Source organism: Nyctereutes procyonoides, unplaced genomic scaffold (genome assembly GCF_905146905.1).
Source record: "Nyctereutes procyonoides isolate TBG_1078 unplaced genomic scaffold, NYPRO_anot_genome, whole genome shotgun sequence".
NCBI lineage: Eukaryota > Metazoa > Chordata > Mammalia > Carnivora > Canidae > Nyctereutes > Nyctereutes procyonoides.
In genome coordinates this window covers 24423590-24445852 of record NW_026575041.1, presented here as the reverse complement: position 1 = coordinate 24445852, position 22263 = coordinate 24423590, and positions in this window count along the sequence as shown.

Below are 22263 nucleotides of genomic sequence, written 5' to 3'. Positions count from 1 at the left end.
CCAGGGAGCTTGAGGGCATCCCCGCCCTCCTGGGGTCCTGCTCCACCTCCCTGCCATTGGTGAAGCTCCTGCTTCTCCCTGACGGGGCTTTCCTGCCCTGGGGGCACTGGCCACTGCCTTAGCCTGGCTTCTTGTGGGGCCCCTCCCCCTTGGATGCCTTTTATTTATTTATTTTCCCCATCTTCCTACCTTGATAGAACTCTTCTCACTGTAGCATTCCAGCTGTTCTCTCTTTAAATCTCAAGTAGAATTTGTAGGTTTTCAGGATGATTTGAAAGTTATCTAGGTAATTTGGTGGGGACAGGTGACTTGGGGACCCTACTCTCCCGCCATCTTGCCCCCTCCTCCAGCATCATTTACTTAAAAAATGAATCAAATATTCATTAAATCTTTTATATTATACGTGGCTAAAACTTCCCATCTCTGTTATTCTTGTACATTCTCAGACTGGGAATCTTGTACTTTACATAGATCCACTATTTGCTTGAAATACAAGAGTCTCCAATACTATTATTTAATACTAGACCGGAAGCCATGAGAAAGAGGATTAGGTAAGAATTTGGCTTTTCATGAACCTTTCAAAATCTGATCCCTTCAACCCCTACTTCGAAATCTGTAAGAATTGTATTCTGTCAGTAAATCTGTCAAAATCCAGTTTTTCTTATTCTTATGAATTTTCTCAAGATATTTCCCCAGCATCTAGGTCTGAGTTATGTTAGCCTGAAAAACAGAGATACTTGAACTCTAAGTAAAATACAGCAATTTTAAGTAATTCAGTAACTTCCTTCAATGACAGCCCATCTCACTGAAACATGCACAGTACAAAATCTAAAGTAGGCTATCAGAATGTCTCCCTCTCCTTAGAAACATGTTGTCTCCTCCTAAATTCTTTTGTCAGTGGCATAGTACCTGAAATATGGGACTTGAAGGGGGCACTGACCTTGTGTGTTTGCTTCTTTGTAAATCTTGGCACTAAAAGAAAATGCTAGAATGCCTATCCCCTATAATTCACACTGCAAAGGATTGTCTGTGCCTACAGGTGCCTGTGAGTTTTCAGCCTGCTTCAGATAGTGCATTTTCAAAGGCCAGCTGCCTTCTACCAAGTCTTTGATTAATGCTTTAAAGGAAGGCTCTCAGAAACAGCCTGAGAGTACTTTGTGGAAATTTCTGTTAGTTACCAGTCAAAATAAGCACTCTGATTTCTGATTTTTAAGCTGCTAGTTTTCAGAAAACAACCAGCTATTAACCAGTCAAAACATTTGTTAGAAAAAGAGAATAACAGAATAAAATGTACTTAGATAACTTCAAAAATTGTGATATAAAAATTGTGGTATATAAATTTTTGGAATATACATTTTCAACTCACGAACAAGTTTTGAGCTCATATATGACACTGTGCAGTGGGCAAAAAATATCTCAGTCCTTGAAAGTTTAGTCTCTAGGAAAGAAAAGTATACATTATTGATGAGTATTTATGCTTTATAATATCACGTTTTGCCTGTATCGACTTTTCCCGCATGTTTAAAAGGCTTCTGTCCAGATAACTCCAAGGAATGAATTCAAGTGAATAATACAGTTCTACCCTCTGCCCTAATTACACACATGGACACATATGCACACACACACACACACACACACACACACATATACAGTGGGTCTTATCAGTAGGTGATTATTCAGAAAAATAGAAGCAGAAAAAAGGGAAATAGATCTTTAAAATCTAATTTTAAAAACTGAGGCTTAATATTTTTTTAATTGAGCATATAATTCCATTTATTACCATCAAATGTTAGCCTCAATATCTGATAAACCAATAGAAGAAAGGAATGATTCAGTTCTTCCAAAGTTAACTTGCACAAAGTGATTCACAATTCTTAGGGAGAGAGGATATTAACACTAAGAGAAATATAGCAACTATACATTAAGTTCACAATTAAAGGGACAAAATGTTTATTTGAAGAGAGAAATGGTAAAGATGGGCTAAGTTAATCCTGTTCTTAAATTGTTTTTTTCCAGCAGACTTTTAATATGAGGTGGATTTTTGTTTTGTTTTGTTTTATCACGAAGCACTGGAAATTGAAAAGTATCTACTCTAGGTAATCATGTTGTAAATTCTTATTGTCTTCATGTGACAAATTGAACAGGATTAATGGAAGTGAAACAGCCATCATTCCTTTTATGTACTGCACACAATTTGGCTCAATTTTACTGTATCCCTATAAGAAAAATTCCATTTCTGAAATAACTGAAAAGATTAATCCATTTAGAAATAACGAGTAGGAGGTTAGTGATTTTTCCAATCACACTTAAAATCCTGGTTAAACCAGTTTAAAATCTGGCTCTAAAGGGAAAAGCACAAAAGTCAGTTCACATTTTAAAGAAAAATCTCTTAGCCTATCCCCATGGTTCATCTATCACCTAAGTACAGACATCTCCCTTGATTATTTCTTGATTAACTCTCTCTCTCTCTCTCTCTCTCTCTATATATATATATATATATATATATATATATATATATATATATATAGTTTATATATAGTTATAGTTATATAGTATATATGTATATTTACATATACTTACATGTATATAGTTACATATACTTATATATAGTTATATATGTTTATATATAACTTTGCTCTTACAGAATATATCTTATCTGATATTTATCTGGTGTCTTCTTCAATATTATGTTAAACTGTCAGCTTTGAGCTATTTGATTCTTCTGACTGGTTTCTATCTATCTTTTTGCACATTGCATAGTACCACATATCACATCATATTGACAAGCATGCCATTTGACTTAGAAAATGCTAACTATCATTTCTGTTTGTAGACTAAAATGTTTCAGAGCCAAGGTTACACTGATGAAAAACAAAAGCATATACCAAAATATAATTGTATTTTATTCTGAAAGAGGATTTCACATTTATTAAGGAGAGAAATTAAATTTAACATAGAGAATCATGGATAGTCTCAAGGCAACTCATGAAATCCTCTAAAATAATATAGTATCCTAAAGCCCTTGCCAAAACTCATCATTTTGACAATAAGGAGTTTTATTTAGCTTTCTCTTTTGAAATACACTTAAACTCTCTTCTCCTACTGCTCAGGAAGTAAGAAGTCTCTCTTTTTTCTCCCTCCACCTCCTATGGCCTATAGAAGGAGATTCTGAGATACCGGGCTGCAAAGTAAGAGAAGATTAATGCGTGAGAATCATTGGGAAAGAAGGCAGGGCATTCTTTTCATACAAATCTCCTACCATTTCTTTCCTCTGTAACAGTCTTTTAATAATTAATTAATTTGGTGTGAGAAAGACTTGTTTAATAGATATTAATTCCTAATCCATTGGACCTCATGGCAGGCTAGATTCTAGAATGCAGTCAATCATAAATTACTTTCCAGGCAAATAGAGGTTTTGCCTATTGGAAGAATAATAAAACATCACAAGTGTTATGCCAAGTAAGTAGACACAAAATAGGGCATTGAGGCAAATTGCCTAGATAGTTGAGATTTCCTCCTAGGAGCTGAGTTAGATTATGAAGTGTATGTCATTTAAATATAAGTGAGAGGTAAGACATTTCATACTCATTAGAAATGAGATACAACAATTTTTGTTTCTTATCTTCCTTACTCCACTGTAATATAAAAGAAAAATTTTATCCTGTCCTACCCCAGTTTTTTTCTTTAGTATATAATATTTTTCATGTAACATGGTGAATCATTTGAGGAAAAGTATCCTGTCACAAAAACTGGAGTCAGCATTACTTTTCACAAAAGTTATATAATACTACTCAGCCATTAGAAACAACAAATACCCACCATTTGCTTCAACGTGGATGGAACTGGAGGGTATTATGCTGAGTGAAGTAAGTCAATCGGAGAAGGACAAACAGTGTATGTTCTCACTTATTTGGGGAATATGAATAATAGTGAAGGGGAATATAAGGGAAGGGAGAAGAAATGTGTGGGAGATATCAGAAAGGGACACAGAACATAAAGACTTCTAACTCTGGGAAATGAACTAGGGGTGGTGGAAGGGGAGGAGGGCGGGGGGTGGGGGTGAATGGGTGACGGGCACGGAGGGGGACACTTGACGGGATGAGCACTGGGTGTTATTCTGTATGTTGGTAAATTGAACACCAATAAAAATTAATTTATAAAAAAAAAAAAAGGAAAACTCTGAAGTGAACAAAAAAAAAAAAAACAAAAGTTATATAAAGGAATTGTTTTGAATTTTCAAATTGAGTGTGTAAGATGTGGAAAAAAATGGAGGGAAATACCTTTAGTAAGTAAATTAAAAATGACTGGACCTCAGAATGAGTTTGCTTTTCCTTGACAGTGGAGAAAACACTAATCAAGAGATGGTAGACAGGAGTGTTTGGTGATGAAATCCCTAGGTAGTGTAAGTTTTGTGGAGTGCTAAATCAGCACCAGATGACTAGAGATGTGGGAGTGCATCTTTGTCCATGCCCACGGAACAGAAGATGGTCACCTATAGATGACAAACTTTGAAGATTTGGACTAATGTCTTCTTTCTCCTCTAGATTTTTGGAATGCAAAAATTGAGATACTTTGATGAAATTGTGGAGTTATATTAATAATTAAAAGAATGTGACATATATCATAAACTTAAATTATACATGTAATAATTTTCTAAAATATTGACTATTTCCAAGAGTGTAAAAGTAAAATGTGTCCCAGACCTCATAATGTCATCTTACAAATTTATAAAAGTTTATATTTTCAAGGTATAGACAAAGTCTAAGCCTTAAATATCTGGTAAATGACCTCATAGAACTGAAGAATGTTACGTGTTCCATGTAAGGAAACATCAGATTCAGTTTCATCTGCAAATTATTTGAATTGGTCATGAGTACTGATTATATATTCTTGATAAGAAGTTAAAATGGACTGGAAATCAAATCCAACTTTCTCTAAAACAGAATAAATTAGACATAAAGGTTATATATTAGTAAGGAGATAACATAGGACTTCTACTCTGTGTCCTGTGATCTCTATCTAGTATTTAGTTCTTGATCCAAGTTGAGTTTAGAATACCAGCCTTCATGGGAACTTTACTCTCACCAGTCTTGATGCTACAGGTTTCTGAATGGGATAAAAAGTGTGCTTAAGAATTGAGAAAACGTGGGATATTGTTTTCAATACCAGAAGGGTCTCTAGCAAAAACAAAAGAAAAATAAGTCATTTCTATGACTACCTGCTATTTTTTGCTGATTTTGACATGGCAGATAAGTAAGTCAGGACTATTATCATAATAACATATGCAAATGAGAGTTTCTGAGAAGGTATAGAAGTTTGCTTGTAGGAATTTTAAATAAAAAAAAAACACAGCTTATGTTAATCATAGGATATCACCAGAGGAGGTCACCATAAGTTATTCAGAAATTACTCATAAAGTGGCATTACTTTGGAAAATTCATTAACGTCTAAATAATAGTAATCTACTTGGCAGACTTCAGTTGGTGTCTCACAGTTGTTCTGACTAGAAATTGCTGAACCATGCTAAAACAAATTTTCAAAGAATTGTCTAAAAAATTACAGTGCCCATATTAATTTTCATGATAGATAAATGTATCAGACTGATGATAGATATATTTAAGCCTAATTAGCACAAATTTTCCCTTTGTTATCTAAGTAGGCTGAGTCCTAACATTCTCATTGTGGCTTGATAAGCATGGAATCAGTTCAATGGGTAAATGTTAACTGATCCTAAAGCTCATTTGAGTGTTTTTTAAATATATATATATATATATATTATATTAATATACATATAATATATATAAATGGAAATAACAGTCCTGTCAAAAATAAGTATAAACCCTAGACAAAAACAAAAGAAAACAAAAAAAAAGAAAGGAAATGTAAATGATTAAAGAAACTAGAAGATATTTATCTTGAAAGAAGGGAACGATGGCTAAGATCCACATTACAAAACACTCTTTAGAATACTATTTAGTTCTTGTGGTGGTAATTCAGATAGAGCTCAAAGAGAAAGCTTCATCTTCTTTGAAGCTGGGTTTTACCATCAACTAAAAATAAAAAGGAAAATCTCAGAGGAGTGATTAAAAAATAAAGCTTTCAAATCCTGTATGATAATTAATCACACAAAGAATGCAGCGTGAACAGTGATATATTGGAGCAGATTATTTTGCAATTATTTTTATTGAAATTAAGTTGTAGAATGCTTTGTGTTAAAATGTTAATGGTAATCCCCCAAGCAAGCAGTGACAAAATAACATAAAAATGCAGTAAAAGATAAACAAAAAATAAAATAAAATGGTATAATAGAGAATATTGAAAGCAAGAGGAAATGATAATGGAGGAAAAAGGAACCAAAGAAATAAAATGTATATAAAACAAGTAAAAAATGGCAAAATAAACCATACTTATTCGATAATCATATCAAACACACATTTATTAAACACTCCAATCAAAAGACAGAATTGTCAGAATTTAAAAAGAAAATGATCCAGCTATAAAAGATACATATTTTACATTTATAGACCCAAATAAGAAGGAAGTAAAGGATGAAAAAGATTCATACCAGTCCTTCACAAATCAGGTTAGAGGAGAGTACTTCCCAATATATGCCATGAGGATTCCATTACTCTGATTCCATAATCAAATTAAAAACAAATAATAAGTACACTAAAGACCAGTATTCATTTTTAATATATATGCAAAGTTCAGCAACATGAAACTGGATTGTGCATCAAGATCAAGTGGGATTTATACCAAGAATGCAAGTGTGTTTATTATATGAAAATCAAAGTGATACATGAAGGATACAAAACATGATCATCTCAATAGAGGAAAATGGAACAAAACAAAAAAAGACATTTAATAAAATTCAATACCCATCCATGACAAAACTTTCAATATGTCAGATATAAAAGAAATGTACCTCAATATAACAAAGATCACATGTGGCAAGACCAAAGCTTTTCCTTTATGATCAGAAACGAAACAAGAATACCTACTCTTGCCACCTTTTTTTTTTCCACTTCTTTTTAACACAGTACTGGAAATCCTAGTCAGAGCAATTAAGCAAGACTATATCTCACTCTTAAAAAAAATCAACTTGCAAAAATAAGTTGTGTTTCTAAACACATGAATCATCTGAAAAAGAAATTAATAAAACAATCTCATTGGCAATGTCATAAAAAAGAATAACACTTATTAATCAAGGTATAAATTTAACCAAGAAATTATATACTGAAAATGACAAAACATCAATGAAATATCTTTCTTATCTTATTGTGTTCATGGATTAGAAGAATTAATATTGTTAAAGTGTCTATACAATTCAGAATGACCTTTGAATTCAGTGCAATCCCTATCAAAATTCCAAAGGTGTGGTGCAACTGGGTGGCTCAGAGGTTGAGTACCTGCCATCGACTCAGATGGTGATCCTGGGGTTCTGGTATAGAGTCCCTATTGGGCTCCCCACAGGAAGCCTGTCTCTCCCTCTGCCTATGTCTGCCTCTCTCCCTGTTTCTCATGAGTAAATAAATAAAATCTTTAAAAAAATTCCAATAATGCTTTTCATAGAAACAGAAAACGCACTCCTAAAATTTGTATGAAACTAAAAGATCCCAACTAGCTAAAGCAATCTTGACAAAGAACAACAAAGCTAGAGAACTAACACTTCCCGATTTCAAATTATATTACTAAATCTTATAATGAACTCCTATAACTCAATAATAAAACAATACTTGATCAAAAAATGGCAAGGAACCTCAATAGACATTTTCTAAAGAGGACCTTCAAAGGGCCAGAAGGTATATATATGAAAAGGTTCTCAACATTACTAATCATCAGCTAAGTACAAACCAACACCACAATGAGAAATCACCTCAAACCTTTAGGTGACCATTATCAAAATTAAAAGATAACAAGTATTGGCAAAGAGAAAAGAGTACACTTTGGGATGTATAACGAAAATATGGAATATATATATACAATGGAGTATTATGTATTCTAAAAATAGAAGGCAATTCAGCTATTTGCAAAAATCTGAATGGACCTTGAGGATATATTATGCTAAGTGAGATAAACCAAACACAAAAAGAAATACTGCATGATTTCACTTACATGTGGAATCTAAGAAAGTTGAACTTAGAGAAACAGAGGGCTGAGAGGTAAGGGGAGTGGGGAAATGATAGTCAAAGGGCACAAACTTTCTGTTATAAGATGAATAAATTCTGAATATCTACTGTACAACATGGTAACTCTAATTAATAATATTGTATTGTATTGTATACACGAAATTTGCTGAAAGTAGATCTTAAGTGTTCTTTCCATATACACATATGCAAAAAGGTAATTATGTGAGGTGATGGATATGTTAGTTAGCTTACTTGTAATAATTTCACAATGTATATGCATATCAAATCACATTTTATACCTTAAATATATATAATTTTTATTTGTCAATTATACTTTTTAAAAACTGGGAAAAAGAAAAAGGACAAAACCACCGATCATCTCAATTGGCACAGAAAGAGCATGTGACAAAATTCAATACACTTCCAAGATTTAAAAAAGGACAACTAAAGAAACTAGGAATAGAAATGAACTTCATCAAGCTGATAAATAGCATCTACAAAATTTTACAACTAGAATCCTATGTAAAAGTAAAAGACTACAAGCTTTTCACTTAAGATCAGAAACAAAACTAGGACACTTATTCTCACCACTTGTATTCAACATTGTATTGCAAGATATACACGGGGTAATTGAGGAAAAAAATTAGTAAAAGTATACAGAATTATCATTCTGGATCAAGAATAGCTATCTCTAGATGGTATAATCTTATGCATAGAAAATTCTAAGAAATATATATATATTTATATTTATATTTATATAAAATATAAATATACACACCCATATTATTAGAACTAATAAATAACAAATTATGTTGTTAATATGGAAATATTTGCCCAGTTTGTCTACAATTTAAATGTAATACTTATAAAATATTTTTTCTGCAGAAATTATAAGCTATTATTTAAATAAATATGAAAATGCAGAATAGCCAAAGCAATCTTGAAAAAGAACAAAGGTGGAGGACTTACATATATATATATATATTTAATATCTATGTATATATATATAGATATATATATTTAAATTTTGAAACCTACTGCAAGGCTACATTAATCATGATATTATGGTACTGGAAATAAGATGGACAAATCAATGGGATAGAACTGAGAGTTCAGAAATAAATCCTATATGGTCATTTAAATCATTTATGGTCAAGTTATTTAAGGTCGACTGAATTTTAGCTAGGATGCCAAGGCAATTCAATTGCAAGGAATGATAGTCTTTTCCACTAAGGGTTCTGGGTAAAATGGATATCCACATGGAAAAGAGTGGATTAAGACCCCTGCTTCCCATCATAAACAAAAATGAACTCAGAGTGATTCATAAAACTAAGTACAAGAGCTAAACCTATTAAAATCTTAGAAGAATACATAAAAATAAAAATAAATCTTCTGACCTGAATCAATGCAATGGCCTTAGATATGACAACAAAAAAAACACACATAAAATCACAAATCATAACAAAAATCTAGATAAATTGGATTTCCTTAAAATTAAAACGTTTTTGAAAATTAAAAACAATGGAAGGAAGAAGATATCAAATGTCATGTTATGCATGGTGAAGAAAAATTGTCTACAACTCTTTGCAAATAGACCAAAAAATAACATGAACGAGTAATCTCTGGTCATTTTACGAATTTTCTTTCTTTACAAACACTCCTTAATTTATGCTAACTCACCATTTCCCCCACTCTTCCACTGAAGCTTTCCTTTTCTATCTACATCATCTACAATCTTTATTGTTAAACTCAACATTCCTTTTTACTTCTTACTTGCTTGACTTCATAGCAATATTTGACAACTTTATGCTCCCTAATTATTAAAACATTTTTACTCTGGAGTTCCATAATACCTCACTTCTTAGTTCCTGTTTCTACTTCTCAGTAGATTTTATAGATTTACCTCCATACATACCTTTCTAAACATTTAAGGGGCAAGGCTTAGTCCTAGATTCTCACTTCACAACTGGAGGGTACATTGCTTTCCCTTTTTTCAAAATCTTCAGGGCACATCTATGGCCAGTTTTTTACACTAAAACATTTAACCTTGACTTGTCCTGGGGAAAACTGTCAGGACCCATCTCCAGCAAGAAAATCCTTAAATGTTCATAATCTGGAGATAAACCTGGTAAGGAAAATCTGCTGAGGTCTTTGATCCTCAGATTAACAAAGTCATTCAAATCTTGACAGTATGTCAGGTCACATACACTGAGAAAGGATATTACAAACAAAACAAGAGGAATCAAAGAAAGTGGCAGAGTAGGAGGACCCTAGGCCCCTCTTGCCCCACAAATACAACTAAATAACCATCAGATCATCCTAAATACCCCCTAAATTGACCTGAAGCCTGGGAGAATAGACTCTATAACTGAAGGGAGAAAAGAGCTCACAGTGAAGAATTAGAAAGTGTGGAGGCATAGTTTAAGAGAGAAACACATCATGGGTGCCATGGAGGGGAGGGAGCCATGGTCACAGAGAAGGAACAAGAAAGAAGGAAGCACACAGGGGAACCCACAAAGAGAACATTTCTCCAAAGTCATTGGCTTGGAAAATGAAAGGGGCAGAGTTTCATGAATTTTAAAGGTCAGTGGGCTTCTCTGGGATAGAGCCCTGAGGGTACTGACTTGCTTCTTGATGGAGCACAAACAACCCACACTGTGTCTGGAGAAAAGTGAAATGTCTGAGGCACTCAGGGGACGTTATTGGCTTGTCTTGGAGACCTTCCCTCAGGGGGCAACATTCACAGAGATGAATCTTCAGGAACAGAGGAATGAACCAAAGCCATTTCCCTCCTTTGCCCTCATCATAAACACAGAGGCACCTGTGGGAGTCAGTTCAGCACCCACACTGGCTTATACCAAGACCCACACCTCTGTGTTCTGGCAGGACTGCTTTTCTTGGTCAAGCTTGCCTCAGTTCCAGAGTGGTAGGCCCTTTCCCCAGAAGACCAGTGTGGGCCCCTCAAGCATGTCCCTCAAGCCTAGGATTTTAAAAGTCAGAAGGCTTGGCTGGGATTGATCCAGGAGGGCTCCTGGAGAGAAGGCAGACAAACAACCCAGGGAATACAACATGGAGAAAGTGATCTGAAAAACACCTGGGGCACATAATGGGGAGATTAATCCCTATTCTAGGAGAACTTTCTTAAGAGGCAGCATTCAGGGAAACACCTCTCTGTGAATAAAGAAGCTGGTTGGTGCCATTTCCCTTGTCTGCACCTCTACATAAACAATCACCTGAGGGGAGCAGCTCAGCCCTGATACTGGCTGCCTAACCCACTTATTCTAAGCCCCATCCCCATGGTCTGAATGGACTTCCATTCTCTGTCAAGTTTGTTTTACCTCTAGTAGGGCAAGCCCCTTCCCCCAGAAGACTGGCTGGCACAAACCCCTGGCCACACCATGTCTCCTAACCCAGAGTTCTGCAGGGCCTCAGTTCTGGTGGAATTGGTGCTAGAGCATACATAATTAAAACTCATCACATTCAGGCCAGGGACCAAACACGGACCACAGCATGCAGGGAGAGCCTCTGTAAACAATTGGCCTGAAGGAAGAACTCCCAAAACACAACAGCAGAGTGCTTGCAGCACACACTGAAGACACCCCTAAAACACCAGACCCTGTGTACTACATGAACTCTTCTTCATAAGGCCATTACTTTCAGAAGAGGAAGACATAAATGGCTTTTCTAACACAAAGAAGAAGGCAGAGACTCAGACCAAATGCCAAGATGGTAGAAATTATCTCAAATGAAAGAATAAGGTAAGGCCATGGCTGGAGATCTAAGTGAAACATATATAAGTAACATGCCTGATGGAGAATTTAAAGTAGAAATCATAAGGATACTCACTGAGCTTGAGAAAAGAATAGAAGACATCAGAGACCTTTACCACAGGGATAAAAGAGTTTAAAAAGAATCAATCAGAGATGAAGAATGCAATAAAGGAGATTAGAAACAGACTTGATGCAATGAAGAGAGGACTGGAAGAAGCAGAAGTAAGAATTAGTGACATAGAAGACCAAATAACAATAAATAAATAAATAAATAAATAAATAAATAAATAAATAAATAATAAACTGAACAAAAAAAGAGAAAGAATTATGGAACGTGAGAATTGACTTAAGGAACTCAATGACTTCATCATATGTAATAACATTTTTATTATAGGAGTGCCAGAGGAAGAAGAGAGAGAAAAGGGAGTAGAAAATTTATGTCAAGAAATAATAGCAGAAAGCTTCCCTAATCTGAAGAAGGAAACTGACATCCAGATCAAGAAGACATAGAGAACTCACATCAAAATCAACAAAAGCATGGCAACACCAACACTTACTGTAATTAAATTTGCAAAGTATAGTGATAAAGGAAAAACTTAAAAGCAGCAAGACAAAAGAACTATTTAACTTAAAAGAGAAAATCCATAATGTTAGTTGGAGATTCCTCAACAGAAATTTGGGAAGCCAGAAGGGAGTAGCATGATATATTCAAAGTGCTGAAGGGAAAAAAAATATGCAGCCAAGTATATTCTATCTAGAAAAGATCAGAAGGAGAGATAAAGAGTTTCCCAGAACCAAAAACTAAAGGAGTTCATGACCACTAAATCAGCCCTGCAAGAATATATATATATATATATATCATATATATAAATATGTACATAAATATATATATTTAAAGATTTTACTTATTTATTCATCAGACACACACACACACACACACACATACAGAGGCAGAGACACAGGCAGAGGAAGAAACAGTCTCCTCACAGGGAGCCTGATGTGGGACTGGATCCCAGGACTCCAGGATCATGCCCTGGGCCAAAGGCAGAGAGGCTCAACCACTGAGCCACCCAGGCGTCCCCCCTGCAAGACATTAAAGGGGCCTCTTTGAATGCAAAAGAGACAAAGACAAGAAAGGATCAGAGAATACATCTAGAAACAATGACAAAACAAGTAATAAAATGACAATAAATACATACCTATCAATAATTACTTTGAATATAACTGGAATAAATGCTCTAATCAAAAGGTACAGGATATCAGAATAAACACAACCAAAAAACAACGGAAGACCTGTCTGTATGCTGCCTACAAGAGAGACATTTTAGACCTAAAGACACATGTGGATTGAAAGGGGTAGAGAAACTTTTATCACACAAATGTTTGTCAAAAGAAAGTTGCAATACGTATATCATAAAAACTAGACATTATTATTTTCTTTTTGTTCTTGTTTTTATCCTGCTTTGGTATCAGGTTAGTACTGGCCTTTGGGAATGATTTTAAATTTATTTTTTATCCATTATTTGTAAGACTTTGATTAAGATTGTCATTTATTTATATTTATTTATTTATTTATTTATTTATTTATTTATTTATTTATTTATTTATTTATTTTAAGTTTGATAGAATTCCCCAATGAAACCATGTGCTCTTGGGCTTTTCTGTTTTGGGAGATTTTTGATTCCTAATTCAAATTTCTTTTTTCTTTTTTTTTTTACATTTTTTAAATTAAATAAATTTGTCAACATATAGTATAACACCCAGTGTTCATCCCATCAGGTGCCCTCCACACTGCCCGTCAACCAGTTACCCCAACCTCCACCCACCTCCCCTTCAACAACCCTTTGTTTGTTTCCCAGAGTTAGGAGTCTCTCATGGTTTGTCCCCCTGTCTAATTTTTCCCACTCATTTTCCCTCCTTTCCCCTATAAACCCATTCACTATTTCTTATATTCCCCATATGAGGGAGACCATATGATGATTGTCCTTCTGATTGGCTTACTTCACTCAGCATAATCCTTCCAATACCATCCACCTGAAAGCAAATGTTTGGCATCCATTCTTTCTGATGGCTGAGTAATATTCCTTTGTATATATAGACCACATCATCTTTATCCATTCATCTGTCAATGGAAACTGAGGCTCCTTCCACAGTTTGGCTATTGCGGACATGGCTGCTGTAAACATTGGGGGGGGGCAGTGACCCGGCGTTTCACTCCATCTGTATCTTTGGGGTAAGTACCAAATAGTGCAATTGCTGGGTCCTAGGGTAGCTCTATTTTTAACACTTTGAGGAACCTCCACACAGTTTTCCAGAGTGGCTGCACCAGTTCACATTCCCACCAACAGTGCAAGAGGGTTCCCGTTTTTCCACATCCTCTCCCACATTTGTTGTTTCCTGCCTTGTTAATTTTCGCCATTCTCACTGGTGTGAGGTGGTATCTCATTGTGGTTTTGATTTGAATTTCCCTGATGGCAAGTGATGCAGAGCATTTTCTCATGTGCTTGTTGGCCAGGTGTATGTCTTCTCTGGAAAAATTTTTGTTCATGTCACCTGCCCATTTCATGATTGGATTGTTTGTTTCTTGGGTGTTGAGTTTGATAATTCTTACACATCTCGGATACTAGCCCTTTATATGATATGTCATTTGCAAATATTTTCTCCCATTCTGTAAGTTGTCTTTCAGTTTTGTTGCCTGCTTCCTGTGCTGCGCAGAAGCTTTTTATCCTGATTAAGTCCCAATAGTTCATTTTTGCTTTTGTTTCCCTTGCCTTCATAGATGTATCTTGTAAGAAGTTACTGTGGCCAAGCTCAAAAATGGTGTTGCCTGTGTTCTCCTCTAGGATTTCGATGGATTCTTGTCTCACATTTAGATCTTTCATCCATTTTTATTTTATCTTTGTGTACGGTGCAAGAGAGTGGTCTAGTTTCATTCTTCTGCATGTGACTGTCCAATTTTCCCAGCACCATTTACTGAGGAGACTGTCCTTTTTCAGTGGATAGTCTTTCCTGCTTTGTTGAATATTAGTTGACCATAGAGTTGAGGACCCATTTCTGGGTTCTTTATTTTGTTCCATTGATCTATGTGTCTGTTTTTGTGCAGGTATCACACTGTCTTGATGATCACAGCTTTGTAGTACAACTTGAAATCCGACATTGTGATGCCCCCCAAATTGATTTTCTTTTTCAATATTCCCATGGCTATTAGAGTTATTTTCTGATTCCATATGAATCTTAAGATATTTGTTCCAACTCTGTGAAGAAAATCCATGGTACGTTGATAAGGATTGCAGTAAATGTGTACAATGCCCTGGGTAGCATAGACTTTTTCACAATAATTATTCTTCCAATCCATGAGCATGGAATGTTTTTCCATCCGTTTGTGTCTTCCTCAATTTCTTTCAGTAGTGTTCTGTAGCTTTTAGGGTGTAGATCCTCTACCTCTTTGGTTAGGTTTATTCCTAGGTATCCTATGCTTTTCGGTGCAATTGTAATTGGGATTGGCTCCTTAATTTCTCTTTCTTCAGTCTCATTGTTAGTGTATAGAAATGGCATTGATTTCTGGGCATTGATTTTGTATCCTGCCATGCTACAAATTGCTGTATGAGTTCTAGCAATCTTGGGGTGGAGGCTTTTGGGTTTTCTATGTAGAGTATCATGTCATTGGCGAAGAGGGAGAGTTTGACTTCTTCTTTGCCAATTTGAATGCCTTTAATGTCTTTTTGTTGTCTGATTGCTGAGGCTAGGACTTCTAGTACTATGTTGAATAGCAGTGGTGAGAGTGGACATCCCTGTCTTGTTCCTGATCTTAGGGGAAAGGCTCCCAGTGTTTTCCCATTGAGAATGATATTTGCTGTGGGCTTTTCGTAGATGGCTTTTAAGATGGTGAGGAATGTTCCCTCTATCCCTACACTCTGAAGAGTTTTGATCAGGAATGGCTGCTGTATTTTGTCAAATGCTTTCTCTGCATCTATTGAGAGGATCATTTGGTTCTTGTTTTTTTCTCTTGTTGATGTGATGAATCACACTGATTGTTTTCTGAGTGTTGAACCAACCTTGCATCCTGGGGATAAATCCCACTTTGTCATGGTGAATAATCCTCTTAATGTATTGTTGGATCCTATTGGCTAGTATCTTGGTGAGGATTTTTGCATCCGTGTTCATGAGGGATATTGGTCTATAATTCTTTTTCTTTTGAGACATATCTTGATCTGATGTTTGATTTCTTATTTAGCCCATTTCTTGTGAGGTAGTGTTTTGTTTAATATTTATGTATTAGATTTCCCTACTATGTTTCATTGTCATTCTTTAGTTTTGCACCATTGTGTTTGGAAAATATGCTTGTCATGATTTCAGTCTTCTTACATTTGTAATATTTGTTACGTGTCATTATGTGATTTAACCAGGGAATTCTGTATGTACTTAAAGAAAAGGTGTATTCTATTTTTCTTAATGTTTTATTTATATCTTTTAGAACCATATATTCTGAAGCATGCTTCAAATAAAACATGTTCTTTTTTTTAATTTTTATTTATTTATGATAGTCACACAGAGAGAGAGGCAGAGACAGAGACATAGGCAGAGGGAGAAGCAGGCCCCATGCACCGGGAGCCCGACGTGGGATTCGATCCCGGGTCTCCAGGATCACGCCCAAAGGCAGGCGCTAAACCGCTGCGCCACCCAGGGATCCCAAAACATATTCTTTTTTTAAAAATAATATTTTATTTATTTATTCATGAGAGACAGAGAGAATGAGAGGCAGAGATACAGGCAGAGGGAGAAGCAGGCTCCATGCTGGGAGCCGGATGTGGAACTTGATCTCAGAAATCTAGGATCACACCCTAAGCCAAAGGAAGATGCTCAACCGCTGAGCCTCCCAGGCCTCCCTAAAGCATGTTCTTGTTGAAAATAATAATAATAATGTTAAATGAGGGTACTTGTTTAAAACAAAGCATAAATGAAGTTATTGGTGAAGGGTGGGTGAAATAGGTGAAGGGGATTAAGAGTATGCTTATCATGATGAACACTAAAAATGGATTATAGAACTGTTAAATCACTATATTGTACACCTGAAACTAGTATAACACTTTATGTTAACTATACTGGAATCAAAATTAAAAACAGTAAAGATAAACATAAATAAAAACAAAATACCTTTACCTATATTTAGGGTTAAAAATAAACTGTCTTTAGTATATTTTACCATACACACATATTATGGTTACTATCTATTAGTAGCAAATTGCATCAATTATATCTGTCTTTATAACTGATAACATGTGTGTTGAGTATGTAGAAATATGGTAAAATATATGCTGACTTGTATTTTTGTGTCCAAAGCAGTTTTTTCTAAGTTATTGATGTTCTGAGAGCCTCAATAAAGATTAAAACAAAATAAAGCAATATGAACAAATGGTCTCTTGTATTCTCAGAATATGTAGAAACAAAAATAGTTATTACTTTCATGTTTTCATTTAATGTTATACAATACTGCCATTGTTTAAATCAACATAACAAATTGATATTCTGGATGTCTATTGCTGCCAAGTCTTCTCATGTTGAAATTTTTATATGCATTAATTGGATTGCTCATTCAACTCAGAAATTATATGTAAATTCAGAAAATGTTTGTTACCAATAAGCACAATAGGTTATTAAATTGATTATTTTGAATGGCCAATAGTATTAATTAAAGCCGATTGCTCATTTTCACCCAAATGGTTATGTTTTGTTGTTATACATGAAGAGATTTTTATATAGGTTTTTATTTATTTTATGAATCTCGGCAAACAAAATAACTCTGTTTTTGGAAATTAATATTCAACATGTAACATGTTCAATATACTTAATAAATAATATCACAAAATATGCCTGGATTTATTTGAAATATCTATTTATGTGAGGATAAATAAGTTTTATAAATCCTACAGAATCTTAAAAAGAGTAAATACAAAGTAACATTATTTCCTAATGTAGAAAAATCATGGAATAAAATATACATTATGTTCTATATTGTAAAATTTTCTTTAAAACTCTATTCACTTAATAGCATACTCAATTTTATGATAATGTTTGTGTCTTGTGGATAAAATTAATCTGTATGGCTGCTTAGTTTTATTCAAAATAATAACAACTCAACTCAAATCCAGTATATTTGATTAGCACTGCATTCGATTAAATGAGTTTGAATTTAAAATTAATGTTCTCAAGATTTCATTGGCTAATATTTACTACAATATGGTTCTGATATTTATAGCTATCTTAATAAATTGTGTAAGTAAGTATATATTTGTATTTGTCCAACATTTAAATTGTCTAATACTGTAAGGATCCAGGAGAAGTTATATAACTTGCTCAGCTTATAAAGCTGGTTATTATCTGAAATGTGATAAGAATCCAAGATCTTTGGGCACCTTGGTGGCTCAGCAGTTTAGCATCTGCCTTTGGCTCAGGTCATGATCCCAGGGTTCTAGGATCAAGCCCCACATCAGGCTTCCCGCAGAAAGCCTCCTTCTCCCTCTGCCTATGTCTCTGCCTCTCTTTCTGTGTCTCTCATAAATAAATAAAAATAAAATCTTAAAAAGAAAAGAATCCAAGGTCTTTGCCATCTTTTAAGTTATCCTTTAGTTATGCTATCCTTCTATGTGGTTGTTTTGCAATTAATGTTAGATTGAAAGTGTTCTCCAAAAAAGTCTGCATATTGCACTCCAACAAAAGTATTATTTAATTACTTTACTAGTCTTACCATGGTGCATCTTTTGGCTTTATGGATAATCAAATCAAGTCTGAGAAGGTCTGTAGTACAGACAGAAAATTCATTCATGAAGCACACATAGCATTTAACTATGTTAAATGTATTTTATCAAATATAACGTAGTGCATTTTGAGTAATATACATTCATTATGCCATTTAATCCATTGTAAATATTATAATCCATTTCATGTGTAGCCCTCTCCCATGACATTACAACTAGAGTATTACCAGTTTAGAAAAAAAAAATCCCTCTGCCACCAGAGTTTTGATTTCTAATTTGAAGTTTGTCTTAGGAAGTCTCCTTAAACAATCTCTTCTTAAACATTTTATCTATCTATCATCTATCTATCTATCTATCATCTATCTATCTATCATCTATCTATCTATCTATCTATCATCATCTATCATCTATCTATCTATCATCATCTATTTATTTATTTATTTATAAGATTGTATTTATTTATTCATGAGTTTTATTCACAACTAGAAGCAAGCTCCTTGCAGGGATCCTGATGCTGGACTGGATCCCAGGACCCTGGGACCATGACCTGAGGCAAAGACAGACACTCAAACCACCAAGCCCCCTTTCTTAAACATTTTAAACAATTTTAATACTGTAACAAATAATACGTCTATTATTCTATAAATTAACTACTTAAAAGTTCAAAGATTTTAATACAAAACTAAGGTAAGTGGTCTCAACCTGGATTTGTTTAACAAATGAAGAAGTTGAAAAACAGAACTGATTAATCTTGAAGACAATGGGAAACTCCCATAGAGACCAAACTCCACACTCTCACCGTAGTGACCTACAAGGCCTCTCTGATGAGGTTGCTGCTCCTATTTCCATCCTCACATTGTACTACATTTCAAAATGCTTTTTCCTTCAGCTTCAGCCACAAAGTCCAATTTTAGCTCCTGAGAAGTGTTAAATTTGTCCTGTTGTAGAAAATTTCATTTTCTTTTATCTTTTCCTTTCCTTTCTGCTTATCCTTGAGTGTGAGCTTAAATGTCACTTCCACTGAAAGTCTCTGACTAATCTAAATGAATCCTTCTTGTTATATTTCATGTCACCACACACATCTCTTTTATTAGAGAAATCTGTGTGCATATATAATTTATTTATTCATATAATTGCTTTTTAATGTTTGTTTAACCCATAGATTACAAGTACTGTGATGGCAGGAAATTTACCACTCATGAAGCTTTTACATGTGGTAGCATGTATCTACTTTTTAGTATTCTAGGACATGACTATGGCTACAACAAATAGTGGAATCCACTGCTTAATTCTGTTATTTTTCTTGCTAACATTTAAAATTTTTTCAGTGCTTAGATTTCAGTTCACCTGTTTAGTAAAACTATGTTATATCTTATCTCTGAACATATGCCACAAATCATATCAAATTGTGTACTCTGAAATAACACATTTCACACAGTTTAAATACTTAATAACTAGGTAATTCTCACTTGTATCTCATGTCCTATATTTAAAGTAATTATATGTCGTATTTTAAGTGGAAAGTAATGTTTGAATACTTGATGTATAGACACTTCATATTATGGTAACATACCTCCTTTTGTTTTCTACATTTGTCATGAAAAGTCTCAGTTTATTTCACTGATCCTTTTGCATCTATATGCAGTTGAGGAGGTAATAAATCCAGGTATGACAGATGCCCAGAAATAAGTTAACATGAAATAATCAACTGGAAATTTTAAATTCACATTATCTTTTAAAAAATTGAATATTTGGTACTATATGAAAATGTTAGAAATAACAAGCACAATTTTTCACTTTTATTTAATCTAAGTTCATTATTAAAAATAGCTAATTGGAGGGATGCCTGGGTGGCTCAGTGGTGGAGCATCTGCCTTTGGCTTTGGTTGTGATCCTGGGGTCCTGAATCGAGTCCTGCATCAGGATCCCCACAAGGAGCCTGCCTATTTCCCCTGCCCATATCTCTACCTCTCTCTTTATGTATCTCATGAATAAATAAATAAAATATTTTTAAAAATAAAAATAGCTAATTGTATTGCATGACAATGAGAAAAAAGTGAATTGTTTAGAGACTAAAATATTCTCAAAATGTAATTTTTATATCCTTTTGTTAAATGAGATGAAACTTCCAGATTTCACTCCTTTAATATATGTTATTCAGAAAATTAGAACAGCCCTTTAACTTGGTCTTTCGTTTTCCAGCTCCTGTTCCTAGATATAACTTTAATTAGTTAAACTGTATTTAACTTTACTAGTTTTTAAAAGCATAAGAAAAGTCATATGCCTTCTTCATCAGAAAGCAGTCTCTATTGAGGATGAGGGAATGCAATTAGTAATTCTACACATCAGAATTTACTACCTCTTAAAAAAAAGGCTGCTTTTAGTTTCATAAAGTTTGTAAAGTGTTTAGTAAAGACATTGTCAATCATGTATAGATGCTCTTTTAAAAAATATATTTTAGCATTCCCAAGGTGTATATTATGCTGCACAACATGAAGAAAGGGATTCAATGTCAATGTTACAATCCACTAAAAACTATGGAGTACTTTTTGAACTTATGTGAGAGATTTGTCAAGAAAAATCTGTCCAGAGGAAAAGAATAGGGGCAAGAGACCAGGAGGAAAACTATCAAAAGAAAAATGTTTATCAGTTTAAAAGAGAAAAGCAGAAGTTATAATAAAAAAAGAGATGAAATCCTCTTTTTGCCATGGTAGCCTCTTTCATTTCAATAATTTCTTTCTTTCCAGGTATTTTTATTTGATTATAAAAGCCGTGGTGTTAGACCTTTTCTTTCTCATGAGACATGGAGTAATAATATAGGTCTTGTTGGTTTAAGACTGTCACAATATATCCCCCTTGGGAGAAGATACTATTTTCTTTCTTTTTTTTTTTTTTGAAGATACTATTTTCAACTCATAAAGCTAGCAGAATGTGAAATCACTTCTGATTACTGTTCTATTTCATCCTAGTTCAATTAGTATAGAATATTGTATTTGCGAATTGCCTGTCATCCAAGCCTTCCCCTAGTGCTTATAATGGCAAATGAACTGTATGCTAAGCATTTTCTATAATGTACATATAAAACTATTTATTATGTGATGTACAACAACTATGTTGGTGTATTAAGAAGAAATAAGTGATCTGTATTCATTAATTTTACAATCACAGTTTCATTTTTGTTGCGCTGTCAGTTCATCCCCTGCAAATAAAATTTAAGTAAGAACACAGGTAATTTTCATTGGCAATTCAGGTGGGATTCTCAACATTAGATAAAATCATTAGGCTTAAAGTACAAAATGAGATTTAAACTATCCATTTTTAGATTAGTTTTGCTGTACAGAGAATTGATTAATGAAAGAAAGGAAAATAATTAGAGAATCTGTTCTTGCAACTAATTTTTGAATGGGCTTTAAAATTTCTAATAATTTCTATTTTGGTGATTGCTGACAGAAAGTCAAGTTATACTAATTTCTTATTTCTACTAGCGGCATGGCATGTGAAGCATCAGGATTACCTTTATTAAAAATAATCATTTTGTTCTCCAGAGATTACAATGTTGAAAATTCATGGTTGATTAGTACTGAAATTAGTACTTGAAATTTATGGTTC